Below are 19,749 nucleotides of genomic sequence, written 5' to 3' on the forward strand. Positions count from 1 at the left end.
TTGTGCAATAAAGGCAGTAAAAATATCAGCAGGAACCACTTAAGTATGTGTGGGAGAGGTGAGAGGAGGTAGGGGGAAAGGGAGAAGGAATTTAAGCTAGCATAGAAAATTCCCTCCCCAAAATCATTTGGACGCAATAGGAAATTAATCTATTCTATATATTTCCCACTATAATGAGTTATTTTTGCCCCAGGCTGCCAATCAATTCTGCTGACAAACACCCCAAACCTTCAAATGTCTTGCATCACACTCTTACATGAACTAAAATTCTGCACTTAAATTTAACAGAGAGTTAGGAATACATATTGTAAAACATTGCTAAATTTATTGACTAGAAAAGTGGCAATGGCTAATTTATAAGAAAATAATTTAATTCTCCAAGGCGATTTAGTCTCTCTGCCTTTTATCACTGTGTCTAAGAACTTAGCAGGCTACATAAGCACAATAGCTCTTTCCAAAATGCACAGTAGATCTGCAGACAGATGTTTTGACCCTTAAGAAGAGTTTAATCCATGTTTGCGCAATCCTGAACTCAAGCTTCCCAGTGGTCTGGCCTGAGGGGGAAAATGAGGTAAAGGAAATAGTAATACTATGAAGAAACACCTCTATCCCAGCTTGGCAAAAGGAGAAGTCTAGTAAGAAACGAGCCACATGCCTGGGGTGTGCCCCACTGGTGTGAGACCAGGGTGCCAAAGGGGATTTTCACTCATGAGCTGAAGGCTGGGGGTACCTCAGGACATCCCCTCTGGAAGTGAGAGCACAGAGTAATCACTGCTGATCGCATAGTGGGTGCTTCCCTTACCAGACTGGCCTCAGAAGTGGACAAAGGTATCTTAATTTGCAGCATTATGCATATGGTTGTATTTACAGGGAAACTAAATTTTTAGGAAAATAAGTTTTGGTATTTTGAAAATGAACAGGAGGCCTTTTTGACCTTAAACTACATGCACAATTCTCTAATCCTCTCAGAAGCACCCTCATCACGCCACACGAACAACTTAGAGGAACTCCAGGCCACTCTAAAATCAGAGGGCATATGATTAGCATTAAACCGAAAAACATTTTAATCCTGCTGCAAGATTAAAAGGGTGCTGAAAAACAAAGTGGTGTTCCTGTCTCCCTCTGAATGAAATATTTCATTCAATAGAAACAGGAAGCTCTAGAGAAGAAATGCCTGCACATTGGGGTGGATGAGAGTGTGGCTGGAGGGCTTTTCAGCTTTTATACATCCTGTTATCGACTTCAGGGAGGTTGCTCCAAATCTGCAACTGTGTCGCTGAGAGCAGACCCTGGTCTCCAGCCCTCAGACCTTGTTCAGTTCAGGAATGGCTTAGCTGTAGCTCCCTAATAGAGAGGCTTACAAATAAGTGGCTCAGCTTGGTAAAAGCCACCTTATAAGCTGCCTGCTACAATACAAAGCTTCCTTCTTTGATTAAAAGGTACTAGATTTATAGGAAGACAGCAGTGGTAGGCCTTCACGTCGGTTAATGAGAGCACACTGTTTTATTAGAGCAGAGAAGCCAATAACAATGTATAGGTTGAGTCAAAAGTACTTTGATGGAGCTGAAAAATATGATTTTAGATATTTGTAAATGATGAACTACATCCTGGACCTAGAGACACAAATTAAGCACTTTTAAAAATATCTCCATACTTACAAACTGTGAACATGGGGCTGAAGTTATCCTATTTAATTATGACAACTGACTGACCATCGTTGGCCTGGGCTTTCTCTTGGAGCAATGGGATCAAAAGTGCTCTGAAGGTGACTATTTCTTTAGGCAGGACTGAGGGATACTGGGTGATGAGGCTTCTAATTTTTGCAACCCAGAAAAGTACCTGAAGTTCCTACATCCAGGCCATAGGCTGAAAATGTGAGGAGGCATTACTGCCATCCTGCCATTCCTTCATTATTTTATCTGTTTAATTTGGTCTTGAACCAAGACTGGACAGGGATTTTCCCTTACTATCTGTCCGTTTGTGCAGTATCTATAATACACGTTACGATAAGAAACAAAATCCAGACTGCTGTGCTAAGATGGAGTGCCTACATTTATTCACCCATCCATGTTCCATAGTTCATGGCAAATTTCCATTCCAGCTAATGGAAATTATAGTATGTTGATGGAAGATGATAATTCAACAACTTGTGATAGAGGAGTCAGAAAAATCAAAGGGAAACTTGTAGATTCAGCATCCTTATTACAATGTAATAATAGCAGAGCATATCTTTTATTTTAAAGACATTTCATTAACATGTTACTTGCTTTAGATTCTTGGATTTAAGAAAAAAAACAACCAGCACTTGATGGGAAATGTGCTGCAAGAGGAGCCCTGATGCTATGGTAACAGAGCTGCACGCCTGCATGAGCCACACTGATGCGAGGGCCGTGAAACACCAGCTTTGCTCCCATTGAGTTCAATGGGAAGAGCCTCCATGATTTCAAGTGTCATGAAATCACTCTTTTTTCTACGTCAATGCGGGATAGTCTTTCTTGAGATATTTCTCTTCAAGGTAAAATTTTTAAGGGAGCATGCATAGAAATTATACATGTTAAATTGGCTTCTTTGAAAAGACCTCATTTATTCAGGATTGAGCACCAAGATACCTACTTTTGCTTCAGTTGCATCTTAGCTTTACTCATGTTCCTACTACTTTAGTTTGCAAATAGTCCATGAAAAGTAAGTCCATGTAAATATATATGCTAAAGATCTGAAAAAGCCATACACATCTTGCCCTGTATTTACCAAGTGACCAGTAGCCTCCTGAGCCTGCATTTTCAAGGTCTGATTTCAGGCACCGTAGTAGGTGTGTACAGGCAGATAGCAATCCCTTAATATTAAGCTTCAATGATCACTAGTCATTTCTGAAAATGTAACCTGCTGACTGCATGCGTGGAAGTGCTGGTGGGGTCAGGGTCCAGCGGTGACTGACAACAGGTATCTCCTGAACAGCCCCCAAATCCTTAAGGAGATTGCCTGACTTGAACTATAAATCCCTTCAATTATTTCTCAGTCTGCATGTACTTTCAGACCCTGAGATAGTTTTACTGAAAACAAACAAAGAAACAAACAAACTGAAGTTGCTAATTTTAAATTGATTGCAAATGCAGCAGTACAGCTAATTATGCCTAATGTCATAACTCGATAAATGGGTCACAGCAGAGAAGGGGAAGCGTATCTGGCAGCTCAGTGTTTCTAGGGTGAGTGTGAGGTAGACTTAGCCTTTACTTCAGGAATTTAATTCCCATGCTGCGTCCCCAGAATTTTAGGGGAGGCGTTGCTGACTCTTCCTAACTTCTGTATACCCATGGAGAAAGGTGCTGTAGGTAGAGACCCAGCCCACCCTGCGTGGGAGCCTCGCTCCCTGCACCGACTGGTTGGGGAGATCTGAATGACCACAGGGGTACTCCAGGCCATTGTAGTGGGGTGATTGCCCCTTCCACTGACATAAAGAGCTGGAGGGGTATGGTAGGTGCCATAACCCCCTGTGGGTTTGGTCTGCCTGGACCTCTTATGAGGGCTGTGCATGAGTTAGGGCACTCCTCTAGGGCTGCAGGACCTGCTCAGCTTGGGCGGGATTGAACTCTGTCTCCCACATTTTATGAGAGCATTGAACCCACTAAAACAAGGGATATGCTGATGAAATGACTGTTCTTTTGAGTAGGATCCCCTGCACGGGAACCTGTGAGCCATGTAGCCCAATGAAGCCCGCAGGGGAGGACACCTGACTGAGGATGTCTGCTGCCTGAGGTGGGTGGCTGGGGTGCTGTTCCCAGCCTGGGTTGCTTTTCATTCATTCACAGTCCCACACAGTCTGGGAAACTGGGACCAGAACCTCAGCAGAGGTGAGCAGGAGATAAAGCATAACTTTATCGTTGCTTTAACAGACCTTGTTGAAGAGAACCTTACAGCCTCATGATTTTAAAATTGCTCTAGAGCAGGCCTTCTTTCACCTTTTGCCCGACAAGATAATGATTGTGGTGCTCATTTTTCCCCTTTGAAAGAAGAAGCCAAATGGAGACTGTGCAAATAACACATACATAAATATCGAACAGATGTAACAGCACTTCAGTAAAGATCTCCAAGTACATGAAAACCAGCCCCAGCATAATATTGGAGAGAGTAAAGAAGTGGGATTAATCTTTTTCAGAGAAGTTCTTTGAAGGAAATTAATCTCTTTGTTTGCAAGTTGATCCTTGGAAAGTTTTGACTAGGCCTGTGTGCAGCAGTAGTACTCGGGGTATCATGGCAGCATTTTCCTCAGAAGTGAAACATAGTTTGAAAGCAAGTGTTTACACATTCAATATGCAACACAGCAAGTATCAATGCAGAGATGCAAGACAACAATAGGATGTTGCTCATGCAACTTCCTTCAAGTGTTTTTGCATGTTATTAGAGAACAAAATTTGGGCTCCAAGACCCTGGTGGGATTTTTCATTTATTAAAAGTTAAGCAAGTGCAAGGAGTGTAGCAAGAAGTGGGCCCACGTCGAGATAAGAATATTATAGGGCATCTTGAAGATATTTGTAATGACTTTCAACCCTGCCAATGTTTATGGCTAGGTGCTACCCTCCCTGTCTTCAGTAACCCTCTCGTACCTCCCTCGTTTCCTCCTGTAGTGCTCAGGCAGCCATCCCTCTCCTGCCTCTCAGGAGTGAGGAGCCTAGAGCAGGCATTGTGGGGAGGAGTACTGAGCTACTTCAAAAAGTCACTTAGAGAAAAGGCAGCTGAGAGCAAGTTCCCATCACTCAAATGCACGTCTGATGTACTGATCTAAAAATAAAGTCCATTACAGCCTCCACCTTGCCTTTGCTCGCTGTGTCCTCACAAGTTATGGAGCAGCACAGCTTCAGAGGATCACCTGAGCTGATCAGACTAAGCCTGCCTATGGTCCGACAAGTAAAACAAGTAGCGACTGAAAAATTGAGGCAATCTTTATGTCTCTGTGTGTGTGTGTGATGGTTCAATGCAAATAGTTGTCTAGACAGCAGCCTAAGACAAATCGATACCTCTAATAAGGCTCATCATGCTCCAGTAGCTGCTGCAATCTGCATAGAAAGACTCGTGCTGGACAAAGAGGAAACCTGTGCTCCTGAGGGAGAAAGCACTTAAGAGTAAATTCTCATTAAGTGAAAATTATTTGCTGATGAAAGATTAAGCCAGTTGGCAACTGGACGAAAGATGGGTGTATGGCAGCGAAAGAGCACGTAATGTTTCCTAATAGATGCAGCCGAGTTTGTGGTGATCGTGTTTAATGTAAGCAGCAGAAAATACTGCAGCTTTGCTCCTTTCCTGTCAAGCACAGCTACTTTTTAATTCCTTTTTAAGAGTTTGCCCACTATTCCTACAGAAGAAATGAAAGACAGATCTATCAGAAAATAACTGGAAAGATTATTTTTCTATCTTTAATTAAATATTATAAAGAATTACATTTCTGAGAGAAAAATGTGCTCATATTATAGTGTGGGGTTTTTTTCTCCAAATGCGTGGTTAGGCTATTAGAGATAAGAGCATTGATGATTTTCTATATAGATCTGATGGAATAGCTTTTTCATTTACATTTCAAAGAAGGAATTGGATGGCTGAATCATGCAAGAAAAGAAAATAAGGCAGAAGAAAAAGAAAGAAACCAAAGAAAGAAGAGCATCTTACAGCTACAAATACCTCCTAGAGTTACCCTGGAAAGAAGAGTGTTCACAGCTCACTGTAGCTTCATGCCTGACAAAGGGCAATTACAATGCAACAAATTTTGACCATTTTACTGCAGGAACAAGAGCGTGCATCGTGTGTTCAGGGGCTGAGGGGGAGGGTTTCAAATGCTTTAATTACTGAGTGTTGGCTTCATACCGCTAGTTAATGCCTTTTTACATGTGCCCCTGGCGAACAACTATTCCTCAACAAACCCAGGGAGCAGTAGACCCGTGTGGACGGAGCTCAACTCCCATTGATGTCCGTGGGTCCTTGGGAAGCTGGACCTGATGTCCCTTGGGACCTTGCAGAACCGATCACTTCTGGCACCGCACTCCTGCGTCCAGGGGGACTCAGCGCCGTGATTGCTGGGGACGCTGGTGCCCAGGAAAGATTTGCATTCCCTCTGCTTGCTCTTGCCACAACTAAATAACTGAAACCCACGGTGGGGAGGGTGTCTGTCTTCCCCGCTCTGCCTCCTGCCGCCTGATCTCCCAGCCATTCAGTCCCTCACTCTGCTTTCCAGCCAGCAGCAGGCAAGAGCCAGCAAGCCCCAGCCGGAAAGGGAACAGCCTGGCCGAGACAGAGTGAGTACGATGATTTAAATGGAGAAAGTCGGACAGTTGTCGATGGAAAGGAAATGAGTTGGAATCTAAATCTAACTAAAAGAAGCTACCCAGACTACCGACACTGTAAATTGGATTAAAATTGTCCTACAAGAAAATCAATGGAAAGCGATAAGGAAGTAAGTCAAAATGACAACAGAATGAGACAGCCACTCTCTGAGAGCTTATTCAAGAGAACCGGTCAGAAGTAGAAAAGAAAATTTAACTGAGCCAATCCAAATCTAAATGGTAGAAAAATAAAGGGAAATTGGAAGAGATTAGAGAGAAAGCCCAAGGAAAATATTTTTGAGAAGTTTATAAATCAGTATGCAAAACAGAAAATGGGGGAAAAAAAAAAAGAAAAGAAAGAGGCAATTTTAATTGTGTCTTAGAGCAAGTGAAATTAAGTGCCTGGGAATAATTTTTTATACCATACATTTGTTTACATAGAAGCAGACTTTGATTGACATGCAGATGTTGTTTTTCAGAAAACAGGCTGGGTTTTTTTGCCCTGTATGTGCAGTTACAAAGCCTCTTAAATACATGTGTTCTCACTCGGTGCTCTGAAAACCGCCGTTTTTTTCCTCTCTCTCCTCTTTTACAGGTTCATCCATTACAGAAGTGCTGCCCCAGGCTGTGGGCAGCTGGAGCTGCCTGCATCCTGCCAGTCTCCTCCAAGGGGCCAGGGTGCAGGGATCCTATCCCAGGGAAGGCTTTACCTTTCCTCGGCTACACGTACAGTACCACTGGATGTCACTGTTGTTTCATCAAAGAGAAAATCTTACTGACAGCTTTTTGACAGATAATGTTTAGTAAATAAATATATATGTATTTATAGTCCCTTTGCCACAAGTGTTCTGCACAAGGATCGAAATTACAGAACGACTGTGCAACCCCCTGTCTCTCACTCACATTTTTGATTACTATTTTACAGTGATTTTGTTTATGGGTCCTTTTGTGGCACTCTAAAAGGCATCTTTTCTGTAAAGGGTTGCTTTCTGCTGTGGTAGATGTAGAGTGTGGCAGAGCTGCCATAATGCATTTCAATTGTATTTATAATTTTTTGCTTCCGTTTGTATTATTTCCTGGGAAATTTTTTAACTCAGCTCAGCTGGACTGATTGCAGCTGTGTTCGGGTGGAGGAGTGAGCTGCCCGCAGGAGCAGCATCATTCGCTGGTGTCCGTCTGCAGCCCCAGAGAGCCAGGCATGCCGGGGGGCAGCGCTGCCCATAAATCAGGATTACCCTGGAGGTGTCTGCTTCTCTCCACCGTTACAGAGGAGTGTGCAGAGACTCTGCCCCTAAATCAGACACTTCCTGTACTAAGAGGCAGTGAGAAACTCAGACCCCATTTCTTACAAAGGGAAAAGCTTTTTTTTTCCTGCCAGTTGCCTGAGGTGGTATTCAGCCAGCCAAATGAAGACATATAACTCTCTTAATAGTCAGCGGAGAGGAACAGGCAATTCCAGGAAAGTGATTCAGCCCATCTGAAAGAACGCTTCTAGCAGATAGGTCAGGCAGGTAAAGGCTTACAGGCACATAGTTCTGCCGACTGACACTGCAGGAGCCTTCAGTGACCAGCTGAAGGGTAGACCTGTCAGACAAGAAGAATCCTACCCATTTTACCTGGTATAGGCACCTCTACAGCAGTTTTTTTTTGAAACAGTATGTAGATCTTTCCTACATAAACTTCATTCCACTCTTAACTGTCTTTGAGCCAGCTTTCTACATATTTCCCTAATGCTAAACATGCCAGAAAAGGCACGCGATGCCGAGTGACCCACCACAAACTGCCCACCAGGAACGGCCCTGGCCTGTGCTATCCCCGCCGGGACTGAGAGTGGTTCAAAAGAGCCCTCGTTAGCCCCCGTTGAAAACATACCAGGAGCTGATCTGACAATTTGGCAGTATGGACAGTGGCATTCCCGTGCCCAGCAAGGCTCCCAGCGCCATTTCATTATCAGTGCTGCAGCCTAGGTGTAAAAAAATATTTCCTGTTGGTGGCAGGTACATAAAACCCACCTTCAGCATGGTCCCCAGCTCCCAAAGGCTTATCTGTTATATTGAGGACAACAAAGCTGTTACCTATAACAGGACATGAAATACAATGCTGAGGAAGTGGTCCTCTACTTGCATGAAAATATATTGGCTCTGTTAGCTGTTCTCCATCTCACACCCATATGAATTTCAAGCAATGCTGTTATAAACTTCTTTAAGACTTCAGTGACCTCAACCAGCATGAACGGTCCATGCAATGAGCTAGCAGCTGTGGAGTTCTGTGCAGAAGCAGAGTATTGGAGTCCAGCTCCTCTTAAGAGGTCAGGCAAGTCTGAACAGCGTAAATAAGGAGAATAAGAAATTTCTGATAGTTGCCTGAATCACTTCATGGGAGAGAACTAAAAGAAGAGGCAAATCTTGAGAATTAAAGCCTAATTATTCCAGTGAGGAGTTAACAAATTTGGGGCTAAAGGTCATGAATGCAGGCTGGCCTAAGAGACTTGCCAATTTTAATTAAAAATTATGCCAAAACCACTAGATGGAATAATGCGTGCTGTGCAAATTGAATAGGAGCACTCCTCAGTCCCTGCTGGTTTTAGCAGTGCTATTTTCATTCTGTATCTGTAGATAAAGGATTGTGGGATGACTGCTGTCATTAATAGGGCACAGCAAAATGTGTGAATCATGCAAAGTTAGTTTCAGGGAATCAAAACGATACATTTCCAAAAATGAGGCTTCCAGGAGTAACTTGGAGTGGGGCTTGGAGTGGGGCTCCTCTGGGGTGTGACAGGTGATACCCCCATTTCTCCACAGCACAAACCTCTGCCGTCACCTGTGTCTTTGGGCCACTGGTACCTACAGAGACAGAGGAAGGAAACTTGTCTCCGCGGTGTGTGCACAGACACCCTAGTTGCATCTTCTGGGTCTTATTTTGATTGCCAACAGTAGGCTTGTATCTGCCAGTGCTAGAGCACTCCTTGGAGGTGTGCGGTGCTCTGGGGCTCCAGCTCGTGTTCCCCATAGCCGCAGGCAGGCCAAGCAGCTGAGCGTACCCTGCTCGCCCTGCAGGCCCGTTGCCAAATGGTGGCTGCCATCAAGCTGAGACTGCTGTGCTGCCTGCCAAGCCATAGCCCATGTGCCTGACAGGCAGAGCTGCATATAAATTATGTGTATAAAATTAAGCAGCATGCAGAGCACTCAGAGAGATGCTGCAAGGTGTGCGGCAGGGTGAGATTACAGCCCTCTGCCTCCTCCAGTGCCGCAGCGGTTGCGTGAGACCCCATGGGTGCAGGGAGCTGAGTAATATCCCCATATCCTCACTTCTTACCCAGGTCTGGGGCTCCTCAGGGCAGAAGGCAAGGCTAAAAAAGTCAGTTTTTCCATATACATGTTTATATGCATTTTTCCTTAATTTGTTGCCATTATTCCCATCAACAAAAGCGTGACTAGTGATTTACAGAAGATGGAGCAAGCCTGATCCTGCCCGGGAGAGCTCGCATGTGTTTGCTTCCCGAGCTGTTTCATGGTACATATCCCCGTGGCGACTGTGGAGATCTCATCTGCTTCATGCTCATGGCTTGGGTACTTGGAGATTGTCACAGACCAGGAGCTGAGAAATGTTGTTCCTTCATGCTCCACAGCACAGGGAGGCTTGGAGACAGACACAGCCTGGCCTGGTGCGAGGACTCACGCTGCCACGGGAGCTCCTCCTTGCAGCTCCGAACATGCCAAGAGCCATGCTCCAGGGAGCCCTGGCCCTGCTGGGAGCGTTTTGCGGGGGAGTGACACCCTGAGTGGGAGTGGGAAGCTAACAGCATCGCTGTGCAGCATCCTTTCTGAAAGCTTTTTACATTTGCTGTTATCTCCACGAGTTAAATGTATGCAAATTAAACATGGCTGGTAGCTGCTAAATAGGTATTTCTTGCCAAAAATACCTGCTCTCTGGGGTCTCCACCTCTCTTGCATTTGCAAACTGCATCAGATGCCACATAAGTCATTCTCCAAAATGTGCTGACACTGATACCAATATCAGGCAAGAAGCTCCCAGCCCTCCCCACTTTTTCCCTTTAATCTTTTTTTCCATGATTTTAGGCTTTTGCTTTTACATTTCTAAGCAATTAATTTTTTGGCTCTCACATAGGATCAACAGGTGTGGAATGACTGGCACGGCCCTGATACACTCCATCTGGTTGCTGCTGATAAGGTAATCCTGTGGGCTAAGGGGCAATATCTCCAATAAGCTTAAGAGGCAGCAGCCTAATCTATTTGCAAGAGAGAACAAGCCCTGCAGCCAACATTGTTATTCCATGGGAACAATTGGGCACAGACAGCACTTTCATAGGTGAGGTGGGAAGGTTTTCATCCAGCTATTTTTCCCCTGGGAGTGATGATTCACCCAGTGCAGTTGTAGCCCCTCTCAGAAGAAGGAAAATCTTTGCTTTGTGAGTAACTTGCCCCCCCAAACCCATGATTTCTGAACCAAACCAATTATCGCTCTGCTTCTTTACCTCCATAAACTCTTGGGTCCTTATTTAATCTTCCCCAAAGCAATGGGAAAAGACTGTTGGCTTTGTGTTGATAATAAATGGGTTTTTTTCTGTAACTTCCATAAAACTATTGCAGCTGTTGGATTCTGAATGTGGGGTGTGATGAGAGCAATGGGGATGTGCTCAGGGGTGCCCTCTGCAGATGAAGGGCTCTGTCATGTCCTCCATGCAGGTTTGGGTCTGTGGTCACAGCCAGGAGAGCTGTGCAGACACGCTGAGCACCGCCTTGCCTCCCCTCGGTGTGTTTTCCTGGCTCGTGGCATGAACCACAGAGTGCCATGCCGAGAGCATCACAAACCCACACCTGCGCCTTTCACGATGCCCATTTTGTGGGATTTCAGCCAACAGCTTTGGGGTTTATTTTGTTGATGGCTCCTGTTCTTAGCTTTCACTGTGTGTTTACCCTGTTCAAATACATCCTGTAACTTCCCCTCAGCAAAACACGCAAACGTGTGCTGCGGGTTCAGCAGGTGAGCCGCCCCACTGAAGGCACCTAGGCAGCCAGACGGCCCTGCTGTAGCTCCTTGGGGAGCCGTGGGAATTAACAGCTCCTACCCTCTCCCCTGAGCCAGGGAACGTGTGGAGGGCATTTTTAAGCCCGTCTCCACCTAGGAAAACAAGTGGGCAGTGCTCTGGCAGACACATTTCCCCACGCGCAGTACGGGTTTATCCCACTGCCATCACACAAGGGCAGTGGCATGACGGAGGCATCTGGCCGCGGAGCCGCCACCCCATGCGGGACTTTATGCTCCAGTAATGAGCCCAAGCAGCACTGGCAAACACAGCACTGCTTGCAGCAATGGGAGTCACCGCATCATGACATCACACTTTCTACCTTTGTTTCTGTCAGCCACAGTCATTTCTGCTACGTGCGAGCACAACGAATACACTTGCCTGTGCCTGAGAGGGCAGCAGCCAGCAGCAATCCTTCAAAGTGGGGGGGGAAGCGGGGAGCATACAGGCTCTCTTGCAGGAAAAATTAAGCTTTTCCTCTTATACCTTGAGCGGCTGCTGGTGTCAGAGACTACACCATCTGCTGGTGAGCTAAGCAAAGAAACTAACAGCAGCGAGTGAGGATTTCTGCCATCATATCCCCTCCCGTGGCAAGGAGGTGTTGCAGGGGTGTCTGGGTCATTTCTTGTGCCCGGGGCTCCCTGGGGGTGCTGGGAGCCCCTCACCCTGCCAGCCTGCTGCGGGGGATCCCTGTGCCTCCACCCGCTGCACTGGAGAGGGGCCAAACCCAAATGCACCCGAGAACATGCTGGGGGGACCACCACCATCCCATGCAATGAAGGCACCGTGATGCCAAGGTGCCTTGCTGTGAGATGATGCTCTCATGCCTTGCTGTGAGATCCTGAAGTGAAGAGTCAGGGAAGACGCCACAGGAGGAGGGTGGGCAGGTGACCCAGGAGAGGTGGCCCTTGCAGGGGACACATGGTGGCAGATGAGGCTGCTCTTCATGGGGTGTTGTAGCAGCAATGCTGGGCTACAGCTGGTGCTCACCCCTCAGCTGTGGGGGAGACGAGGCCAGGAGCTTCAGTTTTAACCAAATACACTTTTCCTGCCCCCATGGTTTATGGCATTCATGAATTTACCAGATGAAAAGTTAAGATTATCAGATTAAATATACATAGTTGATAATCCAGTCAGAGCACGCTTCATCTCTGGTGCCTCCCTTCTAAATCCCCCAGGGACGTCTGGGCACTGAGACAAGACTTCCAGCTCCCAGTTAAGAAACAGGTAGTGCCTCTGCCAGCACTTTTAAAACTGACAGCTTGGATTATGAAAAGTCGCTTTTCACCCTCCCAGGTCTCCCCCTGCTCAGCCCCAGGCAGCCCCAGGGAGAGGGGCTCCAGCTGCACCCACCTCAGCACCCCATTTTTCTGGGTGCCCACAGACCCTCTGCCACCACCGAACCTGTGCTCACACCGGGTGCTCAGCTGAGGCACTCCTGCTTGCACCGGAGACAGCAAGTGAGGAAGGGGTGAGCATCAGTAATTACATGGAACAGTTTGCGTGAGGTTCATGTATATGCCTTTTGGGACAAGCACAAGGCACAGACGTGATGGGAAGGGTTAGCGTGCTCTCATCCCATGTCAAACAGAATGGATAAGGCCAAAATTCTGATTACTTTTGCATCTGGGTAGCTTCACTGGTGTTAATTAAGTGGTGGAAATGGAGGATCTGTGTAAGCAAGATTCAAATCAGACACTGGTATTTAGCTCTGCTTCAGGTCCTCTCTATAGGGTTGCTTCTGTCAAAGTGAAGAATGAAACAAAGAGGCAAAAACCTAAATAGTGATTAATGAAGAACAGTCCATATTTAATCACAGCTTTCAATTCAGACTTTATAATTTAAACTTCAGTAATTGTCTTCACAATTTTGGCATCTGCTCGTCCCAGCCTACACACTATCTTTGAACTAACAGCACGGCTTATCTTTGCAATTAGGCATTCAGTGTAGCAACAAATCTTCAATTTGGTGTGAGTCACTCAGCTGCTAAATCAAACAATGTGTCACTAAACAAACCAGTTTCCTCCTGACCTCATATGATGATAATAATGACTTGTGAAACCATCTTGAGATTTCTTTGGTATAATTTGCTGGTACTTTCTGACACACTCATTTTCATAAATAAAATTGGGTCCTGCATTAGAAATGGGATACAGCAGTACCCAAACAATTGATAGTAGTTATTATCATGGAAATGCGGGCAACCCACCTTGAAACCAGTTGCTAAAAAAGCAAAATAACTTTCTAAAAGTAAGAGTACAGGGTGAGCCAAAGTTGCAACTGCATCAGCTCCGATGGGCGGATGGGATCTGGACTCCGGCTATGGGGATGGGCAACGCCGGAGTGTGCACTCCTGGTGCAGGCGGGAGCCCTGTGACTCCATACACCAGCTGCACTCCCACTGCCCTGCATCACAAGTGTCTGTATGTGCAGTCATTATTAGAAGTAATCCATAATCTTCAGCTTAATGTAGTCAAGGTGACATTTGGTGCCAAAAGGTTACAGTACCTAGAAACTCCAGCTCTGCACTCAGCCAGACAAGAGCAATGCTGGGGTAGAAGTTGTGATGTGCAGTCCCAGGGCAGGCTGGGCTCCCAAAACACACACTGCTATTTCACACAGCTGAAGTTTCTCAGAAGCTGGATTTGGAGTCTTGGTGGATGCAGGCAGTTGCTTACGCTGGAAGCACTGCCTCATTGCAACCACACATCCCTGAAGTCTGTAACACACAGAAATTGGTACTGTCCTTCTGGGTGCTTAGACTTTTAATGCTCTGTCTCCTTGACTCTGGAAGCCACCAGACCTTCACCACAGCTCTTTCTCAACTGTAGCTGAAAACACCTGAAAGGGCTTTTACTTCAGAGGTCCAGCTGTGGGACATGAAAGCAGCTCTGCGTGGGTTTTGCTGTTAGCTGCTAACACAGCGTGGTCAGTGGTTGTCCTCATTTCAGGCAGCAGCACAGGCTGCAGCATTGAGCTGACGCTGCTGCCTGCCGCCTGGGTCTGTGTCTTCAGGGCTTCCTGGACCTCATAGAGGCTTATCTAGCAGATACTCTAGTGCAATGTCTTTTGTGGCATCTTGAGGGCGCTCACAAGGCATGAGCGGGACAACCAGGGGATCCGGCCTAGCCAGCACGGGTTCATGAGAGGCAGGTCCTGCTTGACCAACCTGATCTCCTTCTATGACCAGGTGACCCGCCTAGTGGATGAGGGAAAGGCTGTGGATGTGGTCTACCTGGACTTCAGCAAGGCCTTTGACACCATCTCCCACAGCATTAGCAGAACTGCAGTTCCCCAAAATAGACAATGCAGGAGATTTGCCAGTACAACATATGAAATAATTGCTTGAGATTACAATGAAAAAAAAAAAGCAATATTGTGCAATATTTTGAAGAGGACCTGGAAGCTAAAGTAATGGTTAGAAAGCCCTATTGAAAAGTAGAAGCAGGACTTGAGAAAGCAGCAAAATGAAAAGGTTGTGTTTGATGGAGGACTGCAGAATGCAGCTAAAAATCTTGATTGATTTTTACAGGAGAGAAAATAATTTTTAAAGATTAAAACAAGAAGAATCCCAAATTGCAATGGTAGATCTAAGGGTAAAAAGAAACACAATAAAACTGCTACTCTGCCTATTCACTGAAAACATATCAGAAAAAAATGGAAAAAGTAAGACCAGTACATCCTGCCTTCTCAACCACGTTAGTCAAAGACATCAAAGAGGAAAACAAGCAAAGAAGAAGATGTTGCACAAAATCACACAGAAAAAATCAAGAGGGCTGTTGATGGCTTCAGATCATAGCAGCCCATTAGAAACTTTGAAAAACAGGCCTTGTTAACGCTATCTCAGATAAAAGAAGACAAAAGCAGTTTCAGGAATGTGACCATAACAAGTATAATGGTGAAGAAGGTCTGCAGTACTATAGCAGTGACAACAGTCTTTTGTAAGGAAACTGCTGCCCTAATGAAAGGTCAGTTACAGTCAATGGAAAAGCTTTCATTGGCTTCAATGGACATGGGGATTATGCCCTAAAAAAGCAAATTTATATGGACTAGAATTCTGACCCCAGTGAAGTAAATAGCAAAAATTCCATTAGGTTCAGTGGGGTCAACATTTCTACTTAGAGATTTATGTTAGTTATAGCTTGATGCCCCTGTGGGTTAATAAAACAACATTCATACTCGAACTCTACATATGCCTGCATTTATTCTAACACAATAATACATGGTGGTGATCCCACAAGTTATTGAAGCATCAATTTTTTTCAAACAGAAATAAAAAGTTTAGGGATATTGTTTCTATCTTGTTTCATTCAAGCTTTCAATGATCATGCTTTTTCACAAATCTCCCAGCCAATTGTTTGGTGTTACAATTCTACCTTATTAATCTGTTTCCCATTTTATAATGCTTCATGGTTTCAGAAGTTTGGGAAACTTCTAATTTGTTCATCTTCGCTGTGTTTGTTGAACAATTTCTGGTAGAATCCTGACAGATATCACTTATCATAAATCAGGTCTCTTTCACAGAGATTATAGTTAAAATGTTCTCTAGTCTAACAGCCTGTACACCATCCAGCATCATGGCTCAGCTGTTGGCTCAGCTGACACACAGCAACTGGCTAAGCTGCAACAACTTGAGTTTGAATCCAAGCCCTCAAAAATTGCAGGTCTTGCTGTACCCTGGCTCAGATACAGTTCCTAATCCGAGCTCCGTGTAACAGAGCTCTTCCTTAGGGTATGTGTCATGAAAGAGTTGAAGTTGAATGTTTTACGTTTCATAGTTATGCGTCTAGAACTAACATCCTGGAAGGACCTCTCATGCCCCCAGTTCTACTTTACCACTTGTAAGAATGGGGAAGGTGATTGGATCCTCTCTTTTTACTTACCTCTGCATAGAAACATGGCAGGGCTGAACTGCATGTCAAGCATAGGGCGGTTCATACACTTTCACCAAGCCATGAGTCCCTGCATGGGTAGAACTGCCCTTGTTCCAATGACAAGAAAATATCCCTGATCTTAAAGCTAGCAGGATATATTTTATGTCAACTCAATATCAGAAATCAGGCAGATGAATAAAATTACTGTTGTATCAGGTCTTAGCACTGTCTGTAGAGCTCAGCAAGGGCAATTGACACTCGCTGCTCTCTGGAGTACGATGCTGTGCATATGTGCTTCCCTTTGGTTGACATTGTTACCATACAGAGGTCTATAATATCCCTTTTTGATTTAAGAAGTACATTTCTTGCTAAGAGTGAATGGATGTCATATGCTGTAGGAGGATACTCTCTCCTTAGCTGAAGGGATCCAGGTAAAAAGTCACTCACCTTCTTTCCCATTCCTACCTCTGACACAGCTCTTTGTCCCTTGGCATAAGCTCGTTCCCCTCCTTCCCTCCCCTCTTGTAGTGAACCTAATGTGTGCAGGCAAGTTCTCATGTCCACATGTCAGCTGGTGTCAGATGAATTTTGCAGCTTTTGCGCAGCACGAAATGAACTTGGCAATTTGAAAAATGTGGCCCAGAAGCTGGGGAAGAGTCAAGATGTCATAGTCATGGTGGCCTCCTGCATTCAGGCAAACATATTAATCTAATAGTAGTATTTAATTAGCTTAATCGGATTGTTCATTGTACTGCACTGCTTTACTTCAGTTCTCAAAATGATTTCTAAGGGTAAAAATCCTCCTTTTGCCAAAGGAGGGGCTTGTATGAAGTAACAGAGGATTCAGCATTAGATATGGGCCATCGCCTGCCTGAATGAACAAATGAACCCTAATAAATAGGCAGGAGAGAGCCACTTACTAATACAATTTCGCATCTCAATCAATGCAACTAAGGTGAAATAAAATAAAGTCACTCAATTTCGATAGCAGTGCCAAGAGAAATAGGCTTCATGCTCTGTATTCTCTTTAATTATTGTCTTTGTCTGGCTCAGCAACTACAAGAGGTACAGTGAATGCCATTATCTACAGCAGAGCTGCTGATCTGTAAAAAAAAGCAGTATGACCAGATGCCAGCAGGGAAAAGGCAAGAGTTAAAAAATCAGTTGTTTCTCATAGAAAGAAAGCAGATTTCAGGATAGGTGACATTCACCACAGAAAAGGCAACCATTTAGAGAGACCCTGAAGGGATGACAAATCTCATTTGTTTTGATTATATGCATTTTAAAAGTTTGATTTTCCAAACCATTTGTACCACTGAGTTCACCAGCATCACTACAGCAGCCCAGGCTTTCCTGGAACAGTCACCCCCCAGCCGTTCCAAGCCTAGAAATGCTGCCAAGTTGCCAAACCTTCTCATTAACAGACAAAAATTAAAAAGAACCAACTTATGCCCTTTAAAATGGAAGCATGATGGGTATTTTCAATTTTGTACCTACAGACTGTTCTTGCATCACGTTTTCATGTCTGTCTTCACAACTGTAGTAATTTTGTAAAAGGTGAAAGCTGAGCTGTTCGCATATCCTACAGCTCCAAGAGCGGGAAGAAGCACGCTGCATGTCACAAGGCTCATGGTAAAGATAGATCACACAGCTATAGGAATGTTCATGCCATTATGTGTAGTCCTAAGGAAGTGGTGCTAAATAGATTACACCTCTCCCAGACATTTCAAAGAGGTGATCAAAAGATACAGTTCCCTCCAAACTCATGTCAGGGAGTGTTGAATAGAATTAGCAGAAAATGAAGACATTTCATGCAACCCCGTCCAGCCAAAATTAGTTCAGCTGTTGTGAGTGGTAGGTTTGGGGTGGGAGGATGCTCTGAGCTTCACTATTTACTCATCCAGGCCACCACACCTGGTGTGGGACAGGGGATCACGAGCAGGTGGGTGGCTGGGCAGTGCACACCCTGCCACCAAAGTCACATCCCAGCTCATGTTTTCTCAATCCCAGCACATGTTTTCTCCATCACCTCCTTTGGCTGAATGCCTCCAGGAACCACCCCTGGTGGGAGACCCAGCCTCAGGAAGTTTGGGTTTCATCCACACCAGAGACCGCATGGCGGCCTCTCTGCTCATAAACAGCTGTAGCTCTGCGAGGAAATCTGCCTCTGCGCGTCCTACCTCTGGTATTCACTTATGATTTACTTATGATAAATACCCCCTAGGAAAAATCTAGTGGCAGGCAGATTTCCTCGCAGAGCTACGGCTGTAAGCAAATGGCAGGCCCAATGCAAGTAAGTCTTCAAAGTATCCCTTCAGTGTTCTTAGAAGAAAAGTGGGTCAGACCTTGGAGCTTAAGTCTTCTGGGACTTTGACTTTAATTAAAGTGTAAGATATCAGCACATCACCCTCACCCGGGCATACAATGGAGGGGATATGCTGCTATTACTACTTACAGATGTAAAAGCCCAGGGTGGGAGCTCCTCTTCCCTGTCTGCCTGCCTCAAAACACACAGAAACAGCACTTTTGACATTATGAATCCATTCAACTGATACACAAATGATGTGCTAGGTGGAATGACACCAACAGGGTTTTTCTTTACGCTGCTGACCAGAAGGAAGTTTCCCAGAGGGAGATGCCATGCGGTTTTGCCTCCAAAAAGTACTTGGCTTTGGCAGTGCATGATCCTGGGAGGTCCCTATGGAGGCTACCAGGCCACTGCAGAGCAGGGGTACAAACTGCACCCCCAACCTCTTCAAGCAGAAACTGGTATTTCAGCACAAATTTTCATGCAACTATGTAATAAATTGACAATTATGAGAAATGTTGTCAAGAGTGACGTGTCTGAGGGCAGTGAAAGGCTGACAGGGAGAGATGTGTGGGATGCTGGAGCTGGTGGCAGGAACTGGAAACTGATGTCACAGTGTGTGGTGGGCTAATAGATTACCTCATTTTTACACTTCCAGGATGCGAGAGTGATATGGCAGCCTAAAAGAAAAGACTTTCAACTGCTTTGCACAATTTATTTTAACTTCTTATCTCGTCAAAACAGCACTTTGCTCAGCCTGACAAAGTTAGTACAACTTTATGTGGTTATTTATATGCTGTCCTACCTGTACACTGTCAACTCTTACAAGTTTTTCAAGTTTCTTTTAATATTTTGTGTTCTTCTAAGATCTCCAGTTACGGGAGATAAGGGGCATCCTCAGCATTTTAGTTTCTGCTTTTTTAAAAAAATCTTAGCCAGAAATAATTTCAAAAATCCTGAACTGCAATATTTGAAATGCATTCTCATAATTTGGAGGATGATGCTTTATTTTCCAACTTTTGACTTTCAAAATATTATATTGATGCTGCAGAAAAGACTGAAATGCTTAAACACTGTAACTTTCATGCCAGGTATGAGTTTTATGCACTGGCTGGCATACAGAGCCCTGTGCAAGTATTAGTCTGTATCTAACTAGTCTGCTCTAAACATTTGTGATACCATTGATAACTTTCCTCCCTTTGCAGTTTTTAATTA

This window comes from Aptenodytes forsteri, unplaced genomic scaffold (assembly GCF_000699145.1).
Source record: "Aptenodytes forsteri isolate BGI_AS27 unplaced genomic scaffold, ASM69914v1 Scaffold336, whole genome shotgun sequence".
Classification (NCBI taxonomy): domain Eukaryota; kingdom Metazoa; phylum Chordata; class Aves; order Sphenisciformes; family Spheniscidae; genus Aptenodytes; species Aptenodytes forsteri.